The sequence below is a fragment of the Pristis pectinata genome, chromosome 6, assembly GCF_009764475.1.
Source record: "Pristis pectinata isolate sPriPec2 chromosome 6, sPriPec2.1.pri, whole genome shotgun sequence".
Classification (NCBI taxonomy): domain Eukaryota; kingdom Metazoa; phylum Chordata; class Chondrichthyes; order Rhinopristiformes; family Pristidae; genus Pristis; species Pristis pectinata.
The window spans coordinates 112,492,768-112,518,929 of record NC_067410.1 but is presented as its reverse complement, the minus strand read 5'-3'; the positions used below and the strand labels follow the sequence as shown (position 1 = coordinate 112,518,929).

General features: G+C 45.5%; 1 protein-coding gene across 4 annotated transcripts in view; it reads right to left on the bottom strand.

Moving 5' to 3' along the window:
- Positions 1 to 25,222, bottom strand: part of LOC127571446 (probable cationic amino acid transporter) — an 89,968-nt gene extending 64,746 nt beyond the window's left edge. For 2 of the 4 annotated variants that reach the window (XM_052017807.1, XM_052017810.1), the window contains exon 1: positions 7,004 to 7,158. The gene's annotated coding sequence lies outside the window, so the exon portion shown is untranslated. Of the gene's footprint in view, positions 1 to 4,006; positions 4,057 to 7,003; positions 7,159 to 25,148 lie in introns of those variants that run through there. The other 2 variants (XM_052017806.1, XM_052017809.1) reach the window with 2 other exon arrangements.
- Between the last annotated feature and the right edge of the window lie 940 nt (positions 25,223 to 26,162).

Below are 26,162 nucleotides of genomic sequence, written 5' to 3'. Positions count from 1 at the left end.
TGGAGTCACTGGCAAGGCCAGCATTTATTATTGCAAGAAACTGCAGAGAGTTGTGGACACAGCTCAGCACATCACGGAAACCTCTGTCTACACTTCCCACTGTTTTGGTAAAGCAGTCAGCACAATCAAAGATGCCTCCCACCCCAGACATTCTCTCTTCTCCACCCTCCCCCCCACCCCCATGGACAGAAGATACAAAAGCCTGAAAGCACCAGGCTAAAATTCAGCTTCTATCCCGCTGTTATAAGACTATTGAATGGTCCCCTAGTACGGTAAGATGAACTCTTGACCTCACAATCTACCTCATTATGGCCTTGCACCTTATTGTCTGCCTGCACTGCACTTTCTCTGTAACTGTGACACAAGGTTTTCACTGTATGTTGGCACAAGTGACAATAATATACCAATACCAGTACTTTATTCTGCATTCTGTCATTGTTTTCCCTTGTACTACCTCAATGCACAATGAAATGATTTGTCTGGATGGCATGCAAAACAAAGTTTTTTCACTGTATCTCAATGCATGTGACAATAATAAGCCAATTTACCGACATACCATCCTCAATCACCCTTGAGTAGATGGTGGAGAACTACCTCCTTGAATTGCTGTAGACTTGCTCATGAAGGTTCTCTTGGAATGTGGTTGGGTAGGGAGTTCATGATTTAGACCCAAAGACAATGAGAACTGGCGATACATTACCAAGTCAGGATAGTGTGCAAGTTAGAGGGGAACCTGCAGGTTGAGGTGCTCCCACAGACCTGCCACCCTTCTCCTTAGTTGCAGTTATCGTGAGTTTGGAAGGTGCTGTCAGAGAAGCCAAGATGAGTAACTGAAATCCATTTGGCAGATGGCACTAACTCTAGCCTGTGTGTATTGGTGGGGGAGGGAATGAGGTTTTCATATGGTTTGTCTCGGATGGTGTTGAGCCTGCACTCATCCAGGCAAGTGGAGCAGAATGCTCCTGACTTGTGTCTTGTAGATGGTGGAGTGACCTTGGGATGTCAGGAGTTGAGTCACTCACCACCTTATACCCAACCTCTAACCTACTCCTGTAACCATTGGATTTCTATGGCCGGTCACATGAATTGCTGGTCAATGATGATCCCCCAGATGTTGATACTGAGAACTCGGAGATGGTGGAATCACTATCAGGGTGGACTATTCGTCTCTCTATTTTATTGGACATTGCAGTTGCTGAGAACTTTTGTTGATCAAATGTTATTTGCCATTTACCAGACCATTGATATAATTAATGAAGAAGCTTCCATCTTCCTCACACCAAGCATTCACAAAAAGCAGAGATATATTTTAATATCAAAATAAAAATGCCAGAAATGCTCTGTGGGTTAGGCAACATCAGTAGAGGAAGGAACAGAATCAACCGCATTGACCTGAAACTTTAACTCTTATTTCTTCTCCTCGGATCCTCTCTGACCCATTGAGTGTTTCAGACATTTTGTCTCAGAATACCAGCATCTGCAGTACCTTTAAATGTTAACGGTGTTGGTGAAGGGATGGAAACTCCCTTCTTTGTTTTCAAGGGTTAGCCATGGGCTCTTTTGCATCTGCCCGAAAGGACAGATGAGACCTTCGGTTAATGCTACATCTGAACCACAGCACTTGCAGTGGTGTGAGTCACCTGCAGTTCTGCACCATAGCATCAGGCACTCACTGCACCATGTTCTGGACTACAGAGAACAGGCGGAAGGTGGAAACATGAACACTTGAATGTAGGGCACAATGGTAGAAAGTTACTCAACACCTCCCCCACACCTCAATTTCCCTCCCCAAAAAATAGCTTGCAATTATTCAAATGGTGTGGACAGATGAATGTACAGTTAACAGCAGGAGATTGATTCTTGCCGTCCTGTGCTCCCAGTGAGGACCTGCATCAGAGAATCAGGAGCAAGGCCATAGCCCTAACTCTAATCTAACTCTCTACAGAGTTCAGGATCATTTTATAGTTAAATCTAAATGTGAAATAACTACATTTACCTTAAAAAAATCAAGTTTGACATTTCATGGAAATATATATCCATGGAAATCTAGATGTACATGGACAGGAGAGGTTTAGAGGACTCTGGGCCAAATGCAGGCAGATGGGACTAGCTCGCTGGACAACACAGCCGGTTTGGATGAGTTGGGCTGAAGGTCCTGTTTCTGTGCTGACTCTATGACTGTATATTGTGTTTGGCATCAGATTTATACAGCATTAATCATCACAGACTAAATCATCAAAGGGAAGGGGTTCACAATACATCGTCAATGACGTAAAATGAGGAGAAGCATTTGGCTGGGAATTCCAGTGCTTTGGGTCAAGATACCTAATGGCAAGGCCACAGGAAGGATTGGAGGGTGCATGGGGTCCAGAATTGGAGCTGGAAGTTTACAGGAGGTTACAGGGTCAAGGGTACGGAGGAAATTCAATACGTTAAAAACAAGTGAGTGGTGAACTGAAAGCTGATGCAGGTCAGTAGCGTAGCAGTTAGCACGACGCTGTTACAGCGTCAGCGATCAGGGTTCGGTTCCGGCCACTGTCTGTAAGGAGTTTGTACGTTCTCCCGTGTCTGCGTGGGTTTCCTCCGGGTGCTCCGGTTTCCTCCCACATTCTAAAGACGTACGGGTAGGTTAATTTGGGGGTTTAAAATGGGCGGCGCAGACTCGTTGGGCCGGAAGGGCCTGTTACCACGCTGTAAATAAAAATCTAAAAATCAGTGAGAGCAGGGTGGTGTGTGAACATTCAGTACTGTCAGTTAGGACCCAAGCAGCAGCATCCAGGAACTCAGGTAAATGGAGGAAGCAGGTGATGGGTAAGCTGGCAATGATGCAGGGATGAAAACTGGCAGTCTCTGAGATGGGGAAAGTACCAGGTGAAAAACTCAGCTCTGAGATCAGTAAAACATGAAGCTAGGTTGACCGAGCTCGAGCTTTTCTCTTTGGAGAGGAGGATGAGAGGTGACTTGATAGAGGTCTACAAGATGATAAAAGGCATAGATCGAGTGGACAGTCAGAGACTTTTTCCCAGTGTAACAATGGCTAACACGAGGGGCCATAATTTTATTGGAGGAAGGTATAAGGGGGATGTCAGTGGTAAGTTTTTTACACAGAGAGTGGTGGGTGCGATACATTAGGGACGCACTGCCAGCAGAGGTTGTGGGGGCAGATGCATTAGGGACAGTTAAGTGACTCTTAGATAGACACATGAATGATAGAGAAATGGGGGGCTATGTGGGAGGGAAGGGTTAGATAGATCTTAGAGCAGGATAAAATGTCGGCACAACATTGTGGGCCGAAGGGCCTGTATTGTGCTGTAGTTTTCTATGTTCTATGTTCTATAATAACAGTTTGAGACAGTAGCTAGAGAGAGAGGACAGAAAGCATGGGGAGGTAAAGAATTTTATCTTAACATGGCAGCAGTTTAAGGCAGTTCAACATTGTAATTACTCGTTAAAATGGGAATTGAGCATATATTTGCAAAGGAAGTATTTACAGCTGGCACAGACACAGTGGGGTGAACAGCTTCATGAAATAAAAACTATTACTACATTATCACTCACCAGCCTCAGGAACCCAGTTAGTGACCTCTAACACTGGCAGAGAAGCTGAGAGACTAGGAGCACAGGAACAGGAGGAGAAACCATTAGGCCTCTTGAGCCAAACTCCCTTCCACCTGATTTAAGGTCAACTCATTTTAACTCCACCAACTATCTTGGTTCCATGACCCTTAATGCCACTTCTTGGGTGTCCTGATAATGGATGGGGGAGAGGGGAGAGGTATAACTGTCATCAGCCAGCAATATTCAAGCTTTAAGAGCATCTGTGTGCCAGAGGTAGTCATTTCTCTAAACAATTTGTTCCAGTGCTACTCTGACACTAATTCACAACAGTAAAAGTTCTTTGGGTTGTCACCCCAACAGACAATAAGCACCCTCTTTGCTGTAACACAATCATTAATGAAGTGATAGAAGGAATAGTCGATAGTCCCAGGAAGAGATGACTACTCACCAAATGCTTGCTCAGTTTGGGATCCACTAAAATGTCTTCACAGTTTTGATCTGGACATGAATGCAAGAGATGAATGCCAGAGTAAAGTGGGAATTGACATCAAGACATCAAGGAACATTTGCTTATGAATTATATCAATAGTCTTCTGCAAAGCACCTGGCAATGGAGCCAATGGAAAGGTCTTCCAATGGCTAGAGTCATACCTAGCACCAAGGGAGATGATTCTAGCTGTTGGAGACTATTCATCGCAGCCATGAGACATCATTGCAGAAGTCCAACCATTTTTACCTGTTTCATCAATAACTTTCCCTTAATTGTGTCAGGAATATGTCCTATTTACAATTCTTCCATTGTCCAGTTTCAGCACAGAGCAACGTGATAACATGTTAAGCTAGATCGATATGTACCCCTGCCCCAGTGTTCACCAAGTGGTGAACATCTTTATCAACATTGTGACCAACATCTTGAAATCTCTATAGATCAGAACAAAAGTATATCATTATGGAGGAACTACAGAAATAAATCAGGGATGACATAAAGTTAGTTTTGAAGCCCGGTAGTGATTTTAAATGACGATCTGAAATTCCAGCTGCAATAGCTGTTGAACTGGATCAGTTGTTCCTGTGCCATTTTATTCATTTAACTGTTGATAGGTAAGCCTTCAAACATAGAAATGATGGGAAGGAAAAGACTGACTGGTTCATATAACCTGCCCAAGAGCAATGAAGGCTAAAGATGAGACCTATGAACCATCTCCTCTACCCAACCAAGCACAACCCCCACCCCCCACGCCCATACTCTGCCCTCATCATATTCATCATGCCTGGGAGCGGTAATGAAAGTAGAATAAAAGACACTCCACTGGTCTGTTGCCCATCACTGCTTAAAGCAGATTCCTGTCCTATTCTTTAAAAAATAAATTTGTAATTAGAACATAGAGACATTAAGATGTCATCACATTGCATATTTCTAACCACAAATCCATTGTGTTGACTGCAACAAATGTCCAAATATATTCATGCACACAAATGAAGATGGGGGTTAGCTTGAAGGGGTTAATTATGATTTAAGGGTCATTTTTCTTTTAAAGGCGTGGAGCAGCTTGGTAAGGTGACCTCCTTTTGGGATAGGGCTGAGATTAAGGATAATAGATGGACAGGTTGCAGGGTAGAACTAACATTCCAGCGAGAGCTGGAATATAATGATTCAAGGGTGGGGAGGAAGCTTGTCACCATCACTAAGCCTTAGGGTGTGTACACAGTAGTTGACAGCAGCTCTCATATACATGAGGGAGAGTATTTCTGAGATAACTGTTGAAGATAAATCAGAAAGGATCTGAAGACAGCATTTTAATAATGTAATTTGCTCAGGGAGCCTCTCAGATTCAAGCAACATAAGAATGGCATTTGTGAAACTGGCAGGAGGTGGATGAACCAAAGAGATACCAACAGTGTGTGGGCAATCTGAATCTGTTCAGGGCTCGGGAACAACATGGACAGAGAAGTGGGAAGGAGATCTATCAGTAGATTCCTCAAATCCCCCCTTTACTTCCTCTTAGTGAAATTCCAGCTCAGTTCACAGGCTGTTACATTAAAACTGGAAATCTAAGAGGTTTGAAATATAAAAGGAGGTGCGAATGAGATTTCTCATTAACTGAGCCTTAAACTGAAATAATTACATAGTCGTTGCCTTTCTTTGCCGTTCTGTATATAGCCAGACATTATATGTGATATGACATGCAAAAGTACATGCTCTTGTACAAATATTCGTGTAAAGTTTGTGGCTATGGTTTTATTGGACAATAACTTGGAATGATTTTGCGGGTGTTAATTAGCTCAGCCTTGAGTTCAGAGATTATAGTTCATCCTTCAGAGAATTGAATAGAATGAGTCTTCAAACACCTACGGATTATTCGTCACAGTAAGGGAAACAGCCTGTTGTTCAGTTGATAAAACCGTCGAATGGCGATGATTAGAATGATTGCCCAGAGTGAGTTGCTGCGCCCTACCCGGGGGAGACTCACACTACGAACATTAGTCGCTATGCGTATCTGGCGGAGCCCATACCTGAATCCGGAAAATGTTCAACGTTGAAATCACCCCAGCAAAGTGCGTTACCTTCCCCGGGTACAATGGACGGACCCGGCCCTGTCCCCAACAATTTCTGAACACCGTCAATGTGCGGGCTGTCTTCAGCACCAGGGACAGCGCTTGGCCGGTTCTCGGAGACAAGGAGAGGGCGAGTCCCCAGGAACGGCTTGGGACTTGCTCACTGCTAATGTGCTGGGTCCCCTCACAGTCCATCCATTCAAAAGAGGTCATTAAAGTCCAAGTATCACCGGAAAATTAAAACAAAAAGCAGAAAATGCTGGATCTGATGAAGGGTCTCAGACCCGAGACATTAACTCGGTGTCTCTCCCCACCTGCTGAGTGTTTCCAGCATTTTCTGTTTTATCATTTTTGATTGCCTGCATCTGCAGCTTTTGTGTTTGATCCTCGCGGGAAATTTATTGTCACGAACCGGAGAAAGTCAGCGCGTCACATCTCTGAAATGATGACATTTCTTGACCCGCCACACCAACCAATGTGTGGTTTCACTAATGTCACAGCTGAGTGTTTCGCCTGTGAATCTCACAGCTGCCCTTCCCCTGGTCCTATCGAAATTCCCTCCCAATCTTTCCCTGTTTCTGAAGAACCCTCTCAACATTTTGCTTAAAGCTGCAACATGGCCAAGCTGTCTATGACGACACGGTCTTGTTACAGACTCGTTCATTTCCTGCAGTGAAAACCTATGTGAACGGTAACCAGGAGACTGCTAACTGTAACCGGGCTGTGTTTCCACAAATCCCCCCTGTATCGTGTCTAACAGATAACATTTCAAAATCTTACTGCACCATCTTATCGTTTAATAAACAGACAGAGCTTCGTATAACCAGTCCGCAGCTGCAACAGAAATACATCGAAATGATGACGGCTTGCAAAATCCATGAACACTCACCCCCAGATCTTTACACAGGGATTATTTCAGGAAAAGTCTCCCTCTCTCTGTAGGCAGGCTCGGGGTCGCTGGGATGGAGAGTTTGAGAGAGGCGATCTGATCTCGCCATCACATTGAATGTTCAGACTGGAGGGTTCACGTGATGCCGCCAATTCATTATTTAATTCTCCGATCCAGCAGCAATCCTGCGTCAAAGGGCAGCCGGCACATCGAGGTGAGGGAACAAAACACGGGCACCGTCTCCCGAGGCTCCCCTGGAGCAGACGGTTCAAGAGCGGGGCCGTGTGCGCCCAGATCTACGCTGCTCCGAATAAATCCAAAACCCTGCTTCGGATATCAACGTGTCTCAGTGAAAGTCCCAGATACAACATCAATCACCTTTCCTCTTGCAACACCCTGATGGGAGCAGGTGGCTGCGGCTCAGAAGAGAACGAGGCCGATCCTGTGCGTGTCTGTCTGCTGTATGCTTGTTCCTCTGTGTGTGTGTGTGTGTGTGTCTGTCAGTTTGAGGTTTGTGTTGGGTGTGTGTGTGTGTGTGTGTGTGTGTGGGAGTGTGTGTGTGAGTATGCGCACACATCTGTGTGCTTCAGGGTGTGTTTATTCCTCTGCATTACTTTCCGTGTTCTTCATTTATTGTTTCGGGATCTGGGATAGCATTTACTGCTGTCGGACCACACCGGGGAGAGTCTGGAGTTGCATCAGGTCCAGGCAGCAAGGACAGCAACTTACCTCCCTTTCAGGGTTCTGGTGAATCAGAGGGGAGCAATCCAGAAGTCTTGTGGCTGTCATTACCAATGACTGGTTCTTCTGTCCGAATCAGGCCCTCGGAACCGCTATGTGCAGGCCTCTGGACAGTTACTCTGGGAGTGTATGTGTGTACCTGTTCTATGTTTGTACAGATACGTGTGTGTGTGTGTGTGTGTGTGTGTGTGTGTGTGTGTGTGTGTGTGTGTGTGTCTACTGTGCAAATATTAGTTTTCCTTTGAGAACCTATAACTAACGCTGTTAATTATCAAGAGGTGCCATTTATCTGCCTGCAGTGTGACTCCAGCCAGTCGGTACGTGGTGTCGAATCTCTGCCTCATCCCCAGCGCTGATTCAAGGCCCCCAGATGAAGAGGGATCTGGGCAAGAGGGTTTACAGTGATAGCAACCTCTGCAATTTTATACGAACAAAGAAAAATAGGAACAGGAACAGGCCATTCATCCCATCGAGCCTGTCCTGTCATTCATCAAGATAATGCCTGATCTTCCACCTGAATTATACTTTCCCGCCCAGTCTACAGCCCCTGGATTCTCAAATTTATCCAGAAATCTATCAATTACAACTATGAACATTCTCAATGCCTGAGTATTCAATGGGGAAGAGAATTCCAAAGGTCTATAATCAGCCCTAAATTACTGAGCTCTTTCTCCAGAATACGATCATCTGCATCCTCAAGGAGTGTCTGCCCTGGGAAGATGGTTCAAATCATTTTCTCCCTCTTCATAAAAGCAACTATCTCACCCCAGTAATCAGCCTTTGGAACCATGATTGAAGTCTTTCTGAGCCATGTATATCCTTCCTTAGGTAGAAAGACCATGAGCGTAGCCACCAATCTGACTGAGATCTCTAATTACACAAGACTTCCTTGTACTGGATCTCCTACAGCAATAACATACCACATGTTTTATGATTATTTGCTATACATATAATCATAGAATTCATAGAGACCTACAGCACAGAAACAGGCCCTTCAGCCCACCAAGTCTGTGCTGACTGTCAACCACCCATCCACACCAAACCTACATCAATGGCATTTTTTAATTCATCTCCCATCCTTATCAACCCTCCCTCGACTCTACCACTCAGCTACACTCCAGGGACAATTTACTGGCCAATTTTTGTTCACAGAATTTCTGAATGGACTGAATCAGGTGTGCATGCTTTCAGAGAGGATTATCAATGCTCTAAGGCTCCAAAGATTCTTCATGAGATGAAGTCACTAATACCAGCCCAATGCAGCCAAGCCAGAATGCAACAAAATGAACTGAAAACTGTCATACCAGTTAACTTGCATGTCCCTGTGTTCCACACCCTCTGACTCCCCAATCTTTCTTAACAACATTTAATAGTCTCTCACATTTAAAAAAATCCCACATTCCTATTTTTCCTACCAAAAAATAATAGTTTTCCAGCATTGTCTTCCATCTGTCACTCTTGCTGACTCACTGAATCCATCAGTATCACCCTGCAAACACTCTGAGTCCTTACAGCTTGCTCTCCCTGAGCCTTCTTTCCAAACAAGCTCAGATATATTACACACTGCCTTTTTCATCTGAATCATTAACACAGATTGTTACTACCTCAAGGCCCAGGACTGATCCTTGCAGCCCCCCACTAGTAGCAGCCTGCCAGACACAAACTGACCCATTTATTCCCACTTCCTATCTGTTAACAATTCCATAATTCAAAGGTAATGTGGTATTTCAATCCATATTTCCTTACGACATAGGAAGCCATTATTCCCATCAAGTCTATGCCACTTTACACAGCAATCCAATTCCCCAGAAGTATTCCCGGTAATCTATTCTCCACACATTCCCATCAACTCCCCCACATTCTACCCCTCACCCACATAGTGGGGGCAATTTACAGTGGCCATTAACCCGCACATCTTTGGCATATAGGAGGAAACCAGAACCCCTGGGGAAAACACATGCAGTCACAAGGAGAACGTGCATACTCCACACAGATGTACTGGAGGTTAGAATTGAACCCGGGCCACTGGAGCTTTGCGGCAACAGCACTACAAGCTGGGCCAGTGTACTGCCCAACCCTGATATTGTCTGACAACCTCATAGGTTTCACATTGCTGAATGCTTCCTGAAAATTCAGAAGATTTACATCCACCAATTCCTCCTCATAGTTACGGCCACCAAAATTGGCAATGTTGATCAAACATGATTTCATTACAATGCCAGTGATTGACTATACTCCAATTTTCTAAGTGTCCTGTTACCACTTTACCTTATAGTGGGTTCCAACGTTCTCTTTCCTACTGCTGGCAGGTTAATTGACCTGGAATGCCTTATTCTCTTTCTCAATCCTTTCACTAAGAGCAGGGTTTCATAGAATCATAGAACAGTACAGCACACTACGGGCCCTTTGGCCTACAATGTTGTGCCGACCTTTAAATCTCGCCTAAAGTAATGATGCAGCTTTACAAAACTCTGGTTAGACCACACTTAGAGTTCTGTGTCCAGTTCTGGTCGCATTATAGGAAGGATGTGGAGGCGTTGGAAAGGGTGCAGAGGAGATTTACCAGGATGCTGCCTGGATTAGAGAGTATGGATTATGAGGAGAGACTAAAGGAGCGAGGGCTTTACTCATTGGAGAGAAGGAGGATGAGGGGAGACATGATAGAGGGGTACAAAATATTAAGAGGAATAGATAGAGTGGACAGCCAGCGCCTCTTTCCCAGGGCACCAATGCTCAATACAAGAGGGCATAGCTTTAAGGTAATGGGTGAGAAGTTCAAGGGAGACGTCAGAGGGAGGTTTCTCACCCAGAGAGTGGTTGGTGCATGGAATGCGCTGCCTGGGGCGGTGGTGATATTTTGGTCAAGTTCAAGAGATTGTTAGGTAAGCATATTGAGGAATTTAAGATATAGAGGGATATGTGGGAGGAAGGGGTTAGATAGTCTTAGGAGTGGTTTGAAGGTCGGCACAACACTGTGGGCCGAAGGGCCTGTATTGTGCTGTATTGTTCTATGGTTCCATGGTTCTAAGACTATGTACCTGCCTCCACCACCGCCCCAGGTCGTGCATTCCATTCCCCAACCACTCTCTGGGTAAAAAACCTTCCTCTGATATCTCCCTTGAACTTCCCACCCATTACTTTAAAGCCATGCCCTCTTGTATTGAGCATTGGTGCCCTGGGAAAGAGGCGCTGGCTGTCCACTCTATCTATTCCTCTTAATATTTTGTACCCCTCTATCATGTCTCCCCTCATCCTCCTTCTCTCCAATGAGTAAAGCCCTCGCTCCCTTAGTCTCTCCTCATAATCCATACTCTCTAAACCAGGCAGCATCCTGGTAAATCTCCTCTGCACCCTTTCCAACGCCTCCACATCCTTCCTATAATGAGGCGATCAGTTTGCTGCCTCCAATTCATAGGAATGGATCTAGAAGGGAACTCTGGAAGCTATAATCCTATGTATTCTCCATCTGTGCAGCCATCTCTGTTAAAACCTTTGGATTTGGGCCATCAGGTCCAGAGGATTTTCTAGCTTTAATTTTTCCTGTAGATTTTCTTTATTAATATTAATTACTTTAATATTCAAACACTGGGCTACAGCCCAAATATCCTTCAGCTTTATGATTATAGAGCAGGTAATCCTTCCACTACAATAACATAGAGAGGATTTTGACATAACTCCATTTCACAGAAAAGGATGTTTAAATTTCCAAAATATTTAAACCAACTCTGGAACTAGTTCCCTTACCATGGGACTGGGCTGCAATGAGTGTTGCACTTTTTCTAGAGTAAATGCTTGGGGTCCCGATTGTCCTGTAAATACCGCCTGCTATTTCTGTTGGGCAAGGACATTAAAGATTGTGCAGCCTTGGCACATGGAAGGATTTAAGATACAGACAAACAACGATCTAATTGAATGTCTGAACAGCCTCCTGTGTGGTGTGAATCTGTGAATGCAGCTGTTTAAATGAGAGCACAACTAGGCATGCAGGGCATAGTTGAGTTTTGGATTGGGTGGGAGATGGGTGGAGATCTGCCCATGGAATCCATCCATATCCTCAGCTGGTAAAACATTTGGGCACATGAGCAGTGTGAAGATGATTCAGTGTTTGCAGATGATGTCATGTTAGGGGATAGGAAAACTGGGACAGATACTACAAGGGGTTGCTTGAGGATACGGAGTACGAGTTGGCAACAAAGACTCCATCTAAAGTGATGAGATTTCTGATGAAAGATAGAGTCCCATTCTACAGAGAGGAGTTTCCGTACAGTTTACAACAGCTCATGCACTTCTTCGTTGACACCTCCTCCCGGGGATGTCTGCTGAGGAAGCAGCTTGTTGGGCTGGAACAAAGAAATGCTCCCTGTGGAAATCCTTGTGCTGGGGTAAAGATTACTAGACGGAACAATGGCTTACAACTTCCTCTTTAGTCTAACTTTGAAGATATCACACCATAGGTCCATTATGCAGCTGAGAGCAAAATGTCAAGCCCTCAATTCCTGGCCACCTCAGTTTGAAAGGAATGTCTCAACTTTGCTTCAAACAAAAGGGTTTAAGGAAAAATGCCAGCATTCTCTTGCCTCCAAGTCAGAAGGTCCTGAGCTCAAATGATGTTCTGGAGACACTCTGGTGATAGAGAGTTAGAAGAAGCTCTGCCCAGTTAGAGGGCTGTACTGAGGGAAAACATTACTGCTGCAGAAGGTTATTGAAGAAGTGTTGCCGTCAGTGTGACTATACTGAGGAAGAGTGGCACTATTATAAGGGAGAGGACACTGTAGCCCCTAGAAAACATTACACTGTTGAAGGGGCAGTCTCAGCCACTCAGTTTGCAACTCTAGGGTCATAGCTGACCTTGTGACAATCATACAATACTACTTCCTATTTCCATCATAAAATCAGACTTTGCTTCCTCTGTTGAAACCCTCAATGGTGCCATTGGGACCACTAGACCTGACAATACTGGCTCCCTCCCACATTCTACCATCCATTTACAAGGTCATCCAAAATTCCACTGCATGTCTCCTACACCATTCCCTGATCACTCATACTTGCTGACCTATATCAGCCCTTGACTCAGCAAGACTAAAATATTCTGGTTCCTGTTTACAAATCCATGGACTTACCTCTCCCTCTCTCTGCAACCACCTCCAACTTTACAACCCGCGATGATCTCTTTGCACTTCTATCCTCCAACTTCAATCGCTCCATCACTGCTGGCTGTGCCTTCACTTGTCTGCATCCTAAACTCCAGAAGCTCCACCCTAACCCCCTTCACCTCCTTGATCTTTTTTTCTGATTTAAGATGTGCCTTAACACTTTCCTTTTTGGCCATCTGTCTGAACATATCTGCTAATGCCCTCATTTTTGTTTACATAATGCTCCTGTGAGGCACCTTTGCACTTTACCTGTGTTAATGGCGCCATGCAAATGCTTGAGGTTGTAATGAGTCTGTGTTGCTTGGTTAAAACTACTATTTTCTGGATGAGACATCCATCTGCTGTCTCAGGTGAAGGTGGTAGATCCTGGGACATTATCTGTATCGCTCTGTATCTCTCAGTCAACATCACAAATAGCTGCTGTATTCAGATTTCACTGTGTGGAATCCTGCTGTGCAGTTGCTGGCACGCACATTTCTTACAATCACAGCAGTGTCTCCTCTTCAACAATTCCTTTCGCATTTCAGGATGTCCTGAGGTTATGAGCAGCAATAACTGCAACTTTCTCATTCTTTGTACCTCTGTGGACATCTGTAAGAGGCTGTCAATCAGACTCCTTATCCTGGTGCTGAGCTCCAGTATTTCTGCAGCGCATGGATAATCAGCCCCTCTGCCTTCTGATATTCCCAGTATCACCCCAGTGAAAGGAGGAAGGAAGGATGAGGGGCAGTACAGAGCCACCGCCTCACAGCTACAGTGACACGGGTTCCATCCTGACCTTCGGCACTCTCAGTGTGGAGTTTGCATGTTCTCCCTGTGGCTGCGTGGGTTTCCTCTCGGTGTTCCAGTTTCCTCCCAATTCCAGAGACATAGATCGGTAGCTAAATTGGCTGCTGTAAATTGCCCCTAGTGTGTAGGTTAGGGATAGAATCTGTGGAGAATTGATGGGAAACTGGGATTGGTGCAAACAGGTGTTTGATGGTGGGCTGAAGGGCCTGTTTCCATGCTGTACGAATCTATGGTGGAATTACATAGGTAATTTCCTGGTGAAAGGGAAGAGAGAGGGAGAGAGAGGGAGAGAGACAGCATTCCTTAAAAGAGGAAGTTGCAACCCAGATCCCATTTCTCAAAGTTGAGACCTGGACCTGCTTCTTCAACAACATCCCAAGAAGCTGGTAGAATTCAGTCATTATTGCTCTTCATTAGGACTCCCTCATCACTGCCTCTCTAACATGGCAGCCTCCTGAATGCCATTCAAATCCAGGACCTTCTGATCCAGAGATTGTGTACAGTTTGGTTACCTTATGCACTTGGATTATTGAGTAAGTTTTGGTCACCCTGTTATAAGAAAGACGTCATTACGCTGTAAAGAGTGCAAAGCAGATTTACAAGAATGTTGCCAGGACTCGAGGGCCTAAATTATAAGGCGAGGGTGGGCAGACTAGGACCTTATTCCTTGGAGTGTAGGAGACTGAGGGGTGATCTCATAGAGGTGTATACATTTATGAGGGGCATAGATGGAGTGAATGTGCAGTCTTTTTCTCAAAGAAAGGGTATCTAAAAAAACTCAAGGGCACAGGTTTAAGGTGAGAGGTGAAAGATTTAAAAGGAACCTGAGGGGCAACTTTTTCACCCGGAGGGTGGTGAGCATATGGAACGAGCTGCCAGAGGAAGTGGTTGAGGCAGGTACAATAATAACATTTAAAAGATATTTGGACGGGTACAGGGATGGGAAAGGCTTAGAGATATACGGGCCAAACACGGGCAACTGGGACTAGCTCAATTGGACATTTTTGTCGGCATGGACCAGTTGGGCCGAAGGGCCTGTTTCTGTGCTATGTTACTCTATGGCTCTATGACTCCATAACAGAATTGAAGATCTACAAACTGCAGATGCTGGAACTCTACAATATGAAACAAAATGCTGCGATCACTCAGTAGGTCAGGCAGCATCTGTGGAGAGAGAAATGAAGAGTCTTTGACCTGAAACATTAACTCTTTCCCCAGGTGCTTCCTGACCTGATAACATAATTGAGACACATTTTAATCAGAATTAATGAAACTGAACTGAAGATGACACGTGGCTGTAATAACAAGGGATGTACACAGAATCATTCCCAACTCACGCCCTGACAGCACTTTTGTAAAGACATAATCGATGCAGATTAGTGATCTCTTCAATCAGTTGGAGGTTATGTACTCAAGGCCATAACTGGAGGAGCAAAGCTATCTCATAGCTTTATAGGGCAGGGGAATATTACAGTGTCAGGAGGTGTGACCATGCAGGGACTTGAAAACAAGGACAAGAAATTTTAAAATTGAAATCAGTTCAGGACAGTGAGCACAGGAGTGATGAGAGAAATGACCTTGGTGCTGTAAAACACCCATACTATATTGGCCAAACAGCCACTTGATCAGCACCCCATCCACCACTGCTGCACCATGGCTGCAGTATATAACACCCACAACATTTACCTGGGTAACTCCAACAGCAACTCCCAAACCTACAACATCTACCACCAAGATAAGGTAAAGGAGAATCCTGAAAGATCCTGTAAGTATATTACAAGTAAAAGGGTAACTCAGGAGCAATAATGTCCCCATAAGGATTAGTGTGGTCGTCTATGTGTGGAGCCATGGGGGATGGGCGTGGTCCTAAATGAATACTCCTCATCTGTACTTACTATGGAGAAGATCATGGAAGCCAGGGAATTCAGGAAAGACAACAGTGATGTCCTGAAATATATCAATATTACGAAAGAGATGTTGGCAGTCCTGAGGCATATAAAGCTGGATAAATGCCCGGGGCCCGACCAAGTATCCAAAGATGGGAAGAAATTGCTTGGTCCTTGGCAATAGTTGTGCATCTTCCTTAGTCACAGATGAGGCACTGGAAGACTGGAGGGCAGCTAATGGTTTGCCTTTAGTTGGGAAGGGCTGCAAGGACAAGCCAGGAAATTACAGGCCAGTGAGCCTTACATCAGCGGTGGGTACGTTACTGGAGGGAATTCTGACAGACAGGATCTATCTGCATTTGGAAAGGCAAGGACTGATTAGGGAGAGTCAGCATGGCTATGTGTGTGGGAAATCCCGTCTCACGAATTCGGTTGTGTTTTTTGGTGAAGTAACAAGGAGGACTGGTGGGGGCAGGGCGGTAAACATTGTCCACATGGACTTTAGCAAGGCCTTTGACGAGGACCTGCATGGTTGACTGGTCCGGATGTTGAGATCACATGGGATCCAGGGTGAACTAGCCAATTGGATGCAAAATTGGCTTGTTGGAAGTAGTCAGAGGGTGATGGTGGAGGGTGGCTTTTCAGATTGAAGGCCTGTCACCAGCGGTGTGTCACAGGGATCAGGGCTAATTCCCCTCTTATTTGTCAGATATATTAACAATTTGGATGAGAACGTAGGCGGCATGATCGGTGAGTCTGTGGATGAAAGTTGGAGGTGTGCTGGAGAGTGAGGAAGGTTGTCTCAGGTTACAACAGGGTCTACGTCAACTTTTCAAGGTGAAGGACTGGCAGATGGAACTTAACTCAGACAAGCGCAAAGTGATCCATTTTTGGAAGTTAAACCAGAGCAGGACTTACACCGTGAATGGCAGGGCCCTGGGGAGAGTTCCAGAACAGAGAGACCTTGAGGTATAAATACACTCCCTGAAAGTGGCGACACAGGTAAACAGGGTGATGAAGAAAGCATTTGGCACGCTTGCCTTCATCATTCAGGGCATTGAGTACAGGAGTTGGGCATTAGAGCTGTATAGGGTGTTGGTGAAACTGAACCTGGAATGTTGCGTGCAGTTCTGGTCATCATACTTCCGGAAGGATGTGATTAAGCTAGAGAGGGTGAAGGAAAGATTCGCAAGGGTGTTGCCCAGACTGGAGGTCCTGAGATGTAAGGAGAGACTGCATAAGCTGGGTCCTTTATCCCTGGAGTGTAGGAGACTGAGGGGTGACCTTATAGAGCTTCATAACATCATGGTGGATGGTCACAGGTTTTTGCCAGGGTAAGAGAGTTGGCATAAGTTTAAGATGAGAGGGGAAAGATTCAAAAATGCCCTGAGGGGCAATTTCTTCAGACAGAGGGAAGTGGGTATATAGAACGAGATGCCAGGGGCAGTGGTAGAGGTGGGTACAGTTACGACATTTAAAAGACACTTGGACGGGTACACGGATAGGAAAGGTTTAGAGGGATGTGGGCCAAAGGTGGGCAAATGGGACTAACTCAGGAAGGCACCTTGGTCAGTATGGAAGAGTTGGGCTGAAGGGCCTGCTTCTGTGCTGTATAACTCTGTGATGCCATGACAAGTCACCAAACGCATGGGAACCACCACCACCTGCAGTTTCCCCTCCAAATCACACACCTTGCTTATCGTGATAGCAGATCTCACTGACCACCTGGGATCTCAGTTTAGCATCCCATTCGAGACTGGACACCTCTGAGCCTGCAGGACTCCCTTGGTGCTGGTCCTCCAAGACTCAGAATCACACAGGGATTGATTCTCATGTTTCTCGAGTAACCCCAACCTTCTGCCTAAAGACAAGAGCACTACCCACTGGGTTTTGACTAACACCTGCAGGAATCGTAATGAATCCAAGCACCAGTAGCTGCAAATATTTAGTCAGGTATTTTCATTGACAGCCTTCATTGTCAGAAATGCCAACAGAGACTCCTTCAACTCCCCTGGAGGCACTTGAACTCAAGGAGATATTGAGCAACAAAATGTCATGATAACTGGCATCCTGGAGCACTTAGAGCACTGTGGATAGATGGAGTGTGTCCAAGAGCACTTAAGCAAATGAAGGATGAAATAACTGGTGCCACGACAAAGATGCTTGGAGCGTATGGTATAATTCCATTCTCCTGTGAGTCATTATCTATTCTCTGCTTCCTCCGCAGTGCTGCCTCAAATTGGGTGTGAGAGCGACGGAGATCGTGTTGGTGAACAACCCCATTAAATTATTGACGAACTCCTCCATCTACCTGTCTTTGATTCAGTACTGGTTAGAATCATTGACTCATTGAAATGCCACAGCACAGGCAGAGCCCATTTAGCTCCGTGAGTCAATAGCTGCTCCCACTCCAACCCTGCCACTCTGAATTCCCTGCTCTTTCCCTAGAGTCAGTTAAGCTCTCTCATGTGGCTATCCAAATCTCTTTTAAGAGCCCTGATTGATTGGCCCCTGATTTTTTTTTAAAAATGAATTCTCTGGATCTGAGCATCACTGCCAAGGCCAACCAGTATTTATCACCCATCACCAATTGCCCTTGAGAAGATGGTGGAGACCTCTTCTTGCAGAATTAAATCCAGCTGGGTGCCTTAGTGGGCCATTACATCCAAGACTTTTACCCGCCAGCCTACTATGGCTTTGCTCGTTCACTGAATGAGCTTCCCAGTCTCCCACTCCCCTCCATTCACCAAAGCCTTGCAAATCTTGCCTTATACATAGAACATAGAACAGTACAGCACAATACAGGGCCTTTGGCCCACCATGTTGTGCTGACCTTTAAACCTCGCAAAAGACTATCTAACCCCTTCCTCCCACATATCCCTCTATTTTAAATTCCTCCATATGCCTATCTGGTAATCTCTTGAATTTGTCCAATGGACCTGCCTCCACCACCGCCCCAGACCGCGCATTCCATGCCCCAACCACTCTCTGGGTAAAAAACCTTCCTCTGATGTCTCCCTTGAACTTCCCAAAGCCATACCTTAAATTACCTTAAAGCCATGCCCTCTTGTATTGAGAATGCCTTATCAAGCATTTTTTCCCATCTTAAAGCATTTAGAAGCTGTGATTGAACATAGAACATAGAACAGTACAGCGCAGGAACAGGCCCTTTGGCCCACCATGTCTGTGTCAAACACAATGACAAATGAAAGTACTCCCACCTGCCTGCACATGATCCATGTCCCTCCATTGCTTTCACTTGTTCTCCCTCGCTCCAGGTCCATGTTACCTTTATCCAACAAAATTCTATCATTCACCATCAAGGAGTCATTATTCAAAGAACGATACAGTATTACAGCAGGTCATTCACTCCACTTTATCTGTGCTAGCTCTCTGGTTGCATCGCAGCATGGTATGGAAACTTGAATGCACCAGAAGGTAAGAGGCTACAGACGGTGGTGGACTCAGGCAGTTCCATCACGGGTACAGCTCTCCCGCCCCATCAGGAAAGTGACATCCATCATCAGGGACCCCCACCATCCGGGCCGTGCCTTCTTCTTAATGCTGCCGTCAGGCAGGAGGTACAGGAGCCTGAAGACCCACACTTCAAGGTTCAACAACAGCTTCTTCGCCACCGCCATCAGGTTCTTGAACCCACCTGACAAACCCCAACACTACCTTGCACTGTTGTGCAGTGGTCAGCGTAACACTATTACAGCGCCAGCGACCCGGGTTCAATTCTGGCCGCTGTCTGTAAGAGGTTTGTACGTTCTCCCCGTGTCTGTGTGAGTTTCCTCCGGGTGCTCAGGATTCTTCCCACATTCCAAAGACATACGGGTTAGGAAGTTGTGGGCGTGCTATGTTGGCGCCGGAAGCGTGGCGACACTTCTGGGCTGCCCCCCAGAACACTCTACACAAAAGATGCATTTTACTGTGTGTTTCGACGTACGTGTGACTGATGAACAGATCTATCTATATTTCATTTTCTCCCTCTCAACTTGCACTGGTGTCATTGTATATTTTTTTTTGCACATTTTATACTTTATGTTAAGTTTATGTTAACTTATGTTTGTCATGTCTGTAATGCACTGAGCTGCTGCGCAAAACGCTCATTTTCATGGCATTTATACCCTGGGTATGTGTTTATATGACAACAAACTTGAACCAGTCCCTTATTCTGCTGTTATTTCAACTTCAAGTATTTATCCAGTTTCCTTTTTATTTCTGAACCTTGAACTCACAGTCCAAACGTCCCAGTTCACAAAAACTTCCTGCGTTAAGTGCCTTCTTCATGTTACCCCACCTCCCCGCTGCCCCCCTGCCCGACCTCTCCCAGCCTTGCCAATCACATTCACCATGTGCCCCTTGTTACTGACCTGTCTGCTACTGGAAGCAGTTCCTCCTTTTGGACTCAGACCATCAATGAATTTGAATAACTCTGCCTCTTTGCAGAAGAATCATAATTCCATCTAATTTCAGTCCCGAAAAATATCCTCCGCACCCTTTCCAAGTATTTGATGTTCTTCCTTAAACACAGGTCCCCTGACTGTGGAGCTGGAGTGTGACTGGTGATTTACTAGAAGTCGTGCAACTTCCTTGACTGTGGATTATTTTTAATCACCTGTTTTTCCTCTTCAAAGAGGCAAGAATGCCACCGACTGAGTCACAGCTGGGGAGCTATCAGTCGCGGTATGTCATTAGAAAGAAAGCAGATCATTGAGTTACAGGAAGCAGTAAACAGTTCAGCTGGCTTTCATGCTTTTATTCCATTCATTGAGTGGAATAACACTGCTGTTCTCACCTACAGTCCTACTTCTTCACCAAATGGAGGACTTCAAATAACCACTTGAAAGGTTGCCTTTTCCATTCTCAGTGAAAGCAGAATGAATCTGTTCAAAGCTGATTTAGCTCTATTGGGGGAAGAAGTAGGGAGTAGTGACGAAAGGGTATTTTAGGCACTAAAGTTAATGGGTGTCAGTTTAAAACATGGAAAGAGTGTGCACCAGGGGTACACTGTATACTCTTCACAAAATGTATTCAAGCAACATATCAAGGGTCCAGCACCTTTATGACAGTAAAATTGGCGGTATAGTGGACAATAAAGATGGTTATCAAAAATTACAGGGGGATTTTGCTCAACTGAGTAAGTGGACTGAGGAATGACAAGTGGAAATGGCAATTCGGATAAGTGCGAGGTGTTGCATTTTGGAAAGTCAAATCCAGGTCAGACTTCCACAGTGAACGGCAGGGCCCTGGGGACTGTTGCAGGACGGAGGGACCTTGGAGTACAAGTACATGATTCCATGAAAGTGGTGTCACTGATGAAGGCTTATGGCACACTAGCCTTCATCAGCCAGGGAACTGAGTATAAAAGTTGGGAGGTTATGGTGCGGTTGTACAGGACGCTGGTGAGGCCACACTTGGAGCATTGTGTTCAGTTTCGGTCACCCTGTTTTGGAAAGAGCGCAGAAAAGAGTTACAAGGATGTTTCCAGGTCATGAGGGACTGAGTTGTAGGGAGAGGTTTGATTTTATTGCTTGGAAAATAGGAGACTGAGAGGTGATCTTATAGAGGTGTCTAACATCACGAGGGGCAGAGATAGGGTGAATGCACTCAGCCTTTTCCCTACGGTTGGGGAATCAAGAACTAGAGAGCATGAGTTTAAGTTGAGAGGGGAGACTTGAGGGGCAGCTTTTTTACACAAAGGTTGGTATCTATGTGGAACGAGCTGCCAGAGGAAGAGGTTGAGGCAGATACAACAACAACTTCTAAAAGACAGTTGGACAGGTACATGGATTTGGAAAGGTTTAGAAGGTTATGGGCCAAAAGTGGGCAAATGGCCTAGTTTGGATGGGGCATCTTGGTGGGCATGAACCAGTTGGGCCAAATGGCCTGTTTCTGTGCTATATGACTCTATACAAAGTAAGACAAGGGCAGCTTGGGACCACTGCAGGTTCTCCTCCATCTGACATCCCCTTTAGAATAAACAAAGTGAAGAGCACCATTCAATCGGTGAACGTACTTTCAGTGAGGCACCTGTACATTTATCCCCTAAACTGATTTAAGCACCTCAAAGTTTTTATAACTTTCTGAGGCTTTCTCACCAGCTGGAGTGTTGCGTCCAGTTCTGGGCACCACCTGTTAGAAAGGTGCCGCGGTCTTCGAGAGGAAACGAGGAAGAGTTACTGGAAGGGTTCCAGGGATGAGGAACTTCAGTTAATATGGAGAGACTGGAAGAGCTGCAAAGGTTCTCTACAGAGTGGCAGAGGTGAGGGGAGATTTATCCAGTGATGGGAGAAACTTTTGGACTGCACTAGACTCAACCTTGATCTCAGGCAGTGACCCAGGAACATTGTGAGGAGTAACTGCTGGTAGAGTGAAGAATTCTCCAATAAACAAGCAAGAACAATGCAAACCTTCACCTCACTGAGTGATCAGATCCATTGCTCAACAACTGTTGGTCAGTGTTTCTTTGTCTGTTGGGACTGAGTGCTCGTCCTCGCCATTGGATGACCAGGAGACTTTCACACACACCAATACCTATGGCATGTGTGAAGGCCACAGACTGTGCTAGCCAGACGTATGGGTAACCATCAGAGACCAACTCTTCTCCAGTGCCAAAACTAGCGTTAACGAATCCTCATTCTATGTCACAGTATTACTACTAACACCATGCACTCTAATCTTGTTCTATAACCTTTTCTATGGCACCTTATCAAAGGCCTTCTGGAAGTCCAAATACAACTCATCAACTGGTTTGCCTTTATCTATTCTGCCATTTGTAGAACTCCCTCCTCAACAGCACGGTGTGAGCTCCTTCACTAGAGGGACTGCCACAGCTCACTGCCACGTTCTCAGGTGCAGCTCCGGATGGGAAGTAAACGCTGGTGTTGTCAGTGACTCCTGAACATCAAATATTAAGTTAAAAATCACTCCGTCTGGCCATGCTCTGGTTAAGTCACAGGCTCGCCAGTATCACATTTGCCAGTCTCACAGTTGGTATCCATCCTCACCGCCAGTGTCCTTCTTGTACAGCACTGTGAATTGTTTAATCCACGAATCAAGAACCAGAGGGCACAGGTTTAAGGTGAGAGGAGAGAGACTTAACAGGCACCTGAGGGGCAACTTTTTCACCCAGATGGTGGTCAGTATATGGAACGAGCTGCCAGAGGAAGTGGTTGACGCAGGTACACTAACAACATTTAAAAGGTACTTGGACAGGTTCATGGATAAGAAAGGTTTAGAGGGATATGGGCCAAACGCAGGCAAATGGGACAAGCTTAAGTGGGAATCTTGGTCAGCATGAATGAGTTGGGCTGAAGGGCCTGTTTCCATGGAATGACTATGAGTCTATGACTTGGATCAGGAGTCTCAAGGGATCTGTTCATTGTAATAGTTGATTTTTGAATGAATCTGAAGTATGGGACATACAATGATCCAATACTTAAGCAAATGACACCATTTCTTCAACCTTAAAGCAATGTTTACACTCCACAGTGTATACAAATACCACCTCCATCACTGGCTGTGTGGAAGTCAGCATAGAGACAGGTCCTGACGCTCATTCCCCAGGAGCCAAGATGAGCCAATTCTTTGCCGGGCGGAGCTGGCCTCACCACACAACCCTGGATTATGATCAGGAGTTATTCGCTAAGGGGTGCCTGCTTCATTAATCAGCCACTGTTATATGAGAGTATAGGCACAGTTTGCCTTCTTAATTGCTTTATTAATAACTTTCAATGATTAATATATAAGGTTTAGAAACATAAGAAGACATTTCATTGAAATGTACAAAATTCTTACAGGGTTTGACAGCATGGATATGGGGATAATTTATCCTGGCTGTCCACAGTCAAAGGTCACGGTCTCAGAATAAAGCGTCAAGCATTCAAACATTCAGAACTGTGATAAGAACCTCAGGAATTCTCAGCCCAAGTGGAGACTGGGTCACTGTGTATACTGAAAGGCCTGGATAGAGAAGATGTGGAGAGGATGTTTCCATCAGTGGGAGAGTCCAGGATCCGAGGGCACAGCCTCGGAATAAAGGGACGTCCCTTTAGAATTGAGATGAGGAGGAATTTCTTCAGCCAGAGGGTGGTGAATCTGTGGAATTTGTTGCCACAGAGGGCTGTGGAGGCCAAGTCATTGGGAATTTAAGGCAGAGATTGGTAGGTTCTTGATTGGACAGGAGGGTTAAGGGTTACGGGGAGAAGGCGGGAGAATGGGATTGAAAAAATCAGCCATGATTGAATGGCAAAGCAGACTCGATGGGCTGAATGGCCTAATTCTGCTCCTGTAGCTTTTGGTCTCTTGGGATGTTTAAGACTCGAGACTGAAAGTTTTTTGGATCTTAAGATTATCAGCGGATATTAGGTTAGTGCAGAAGAAAGATGCTGAAGTAAATGCTTAGCAGAGATTTTCCTGAATAGTGAAGCAGGCATGAGGCACAAAGTGACCTCTCCTGTTCTGTTCAATGAGACTAAGGCTGATATTCTACCGCTAGATCCATTCACAACCTATCCTCATACACTGAAAAGCAAAATGCTGCAGGTGTTGAGAACCTGAGGTCTGAAGCATGAAGGAAGCACTCAGCAGGTCAGGCAGCATCTGTGGTGGGAGAAATTAATGTTTCAGGTCATTGAACCGACGTGTCTTAAGCAGGTTTCAAACCCGGCAGTGGCCATTCTCTGTACTGTTACTCAGTGAGCTGCCCACATGATGGAAACTGTGTTTAAGGATGCAGCCCTTGTTTATACCTCTTGCTGCCTTGGTGAAGCAGCCAGCATAATCAAAGACCCCACCCACCCGGGTCATTCTCTCTTCTCCCCTCTCCCATCAGGCAGAAGATACAGGAGCCTGAGGGCACGTAACACCAGGCTCAAGGATAGCTTCCATCCCACAGTGATAAGACTATTGAATGGTTCCCTTATATGATAAAATGACTCTTGACCTCACGATCTACCTTGTTATGACCTTGCACCTTGTTGTCTACCTGTAATACACATCCCTGTAGCTGTGGCACTTCACTCTGTATTCTGCTATTGTGTTTACCCTGTACTACCTCAATGCACTGTGTGATGAATTGATCTGTACAAACAGTATGCAAGACAAGTTTTTCACTGTACCTCGGTACAAGTGACAATAATAAACCAATACCAATATCAATCTATGCGATAAAGACAGGTATATCACAATACGATGCTGCCTTATGCTGCAGAGTGATGCTGATTATCACAGTGTGCAGGAAGCTCTCTGACAACAGTCTGGCCTTTTTGGAAGGCAGTGTGTGAGGGACAGATTATATGCAAAGCAGAAGAGTGATTGGTAGCAACCACCTGCAAAGGAAGGCGATCGATTTGCAATAAACCTTACACTGGGGCTGCTCTCAGGGCAGGTGGTGTCAGCAGTCGGGCAATGGTGACAGACGATGAAACGGTGTCCCGACTGCCTCTGCCTCTTCTCATTTCATGGGTGTAAGTGCTTACACAGACTGCTTCACAACCAGCCAATACCACTGGTAATTAGCATCATCCTGGAGCACAAAGCTGCATTGTGTTCTGGTGTTAGTATATTTACCTTTAATCTCAAACAAGCAAGGTTGGTCTCTCACATGTAGAACAAACACAATGGCTGCACAGAGTGAGCCAGATGGCACATTCCAGTGACTGCTCTGTGCTTGGTTCACAGACAGCTGGGAGTACAGGAAATAAGTGTGCGTGTGCGCCTGCGTGTGCGCCTGCGTGTATGTGTGTGTGTGTGTGTGTGTGTGTGTGTGTGTATGTCTGTGTGTGTGTGTGTGTGTGCACGCCTCTCTGTGTGCACATGCCTGCGTGTGTGCACCTGTGTTTGTGTGTGTGCACGCCTGTCTGTGTGTGCGCACGCCTGTGTGTGTGTATCTGTGTGCGCCTGTGTATGTGTGCGCGCCTGTGTGTGTGTGCATGCATGCCTGCCTCTGTGTGTGCACGCCTGTGTGTGTGTGTGCCTTTGTGTGTGTCTGTGCCTGTGTGTGTGCACGCCTGTGTGTGTGTGAGCCTGTGTGTGTGTTTATGCATGTATGCATGTGTGTTTGCATGCAAGAGTCTGTGCATGTATATGATTGTTCACATTTGTGTTTATATGTGCGTATGTGTGTGGAAGTGTGTGTATACACATGTATGCATATGTGTGCATGTATTTGCATGCACATACGAGTGTGAATGTGTGTGTGACTGTGTGAACATGTGTGTGGACGTGCACGTGTGTGTTGTGTGTTCATGTTTGGGGGCATGCATGAGTGTGTGTGCGTGTGTGTGCCTGTGTGTGTGTGTGAGTGTGTGTGTGCGTGAGTGTGTGTGTGCGTGTGTGTGTGTGAGTGTGTGTGCGTGAGTGTGTGTGCGTGCGTGCGTGCATGCGTGTGTGTGTGTGTGTGTGTGTGTGTGTGTGTGTGTGTGTGTGTGCTGCACTCATGTCCACCTCTTAAATTAGGAACATGTTGGGCAGGGGTTTCACGTTGTTGTTTTGCTGCTGTTCTGCTGGTGTTCCCTGCCACTGTGTTTCTCCAGACAGTCTGTCTTCTTTGGATTTAAAATGCAGAGAGTGTTTGCAGTAAAA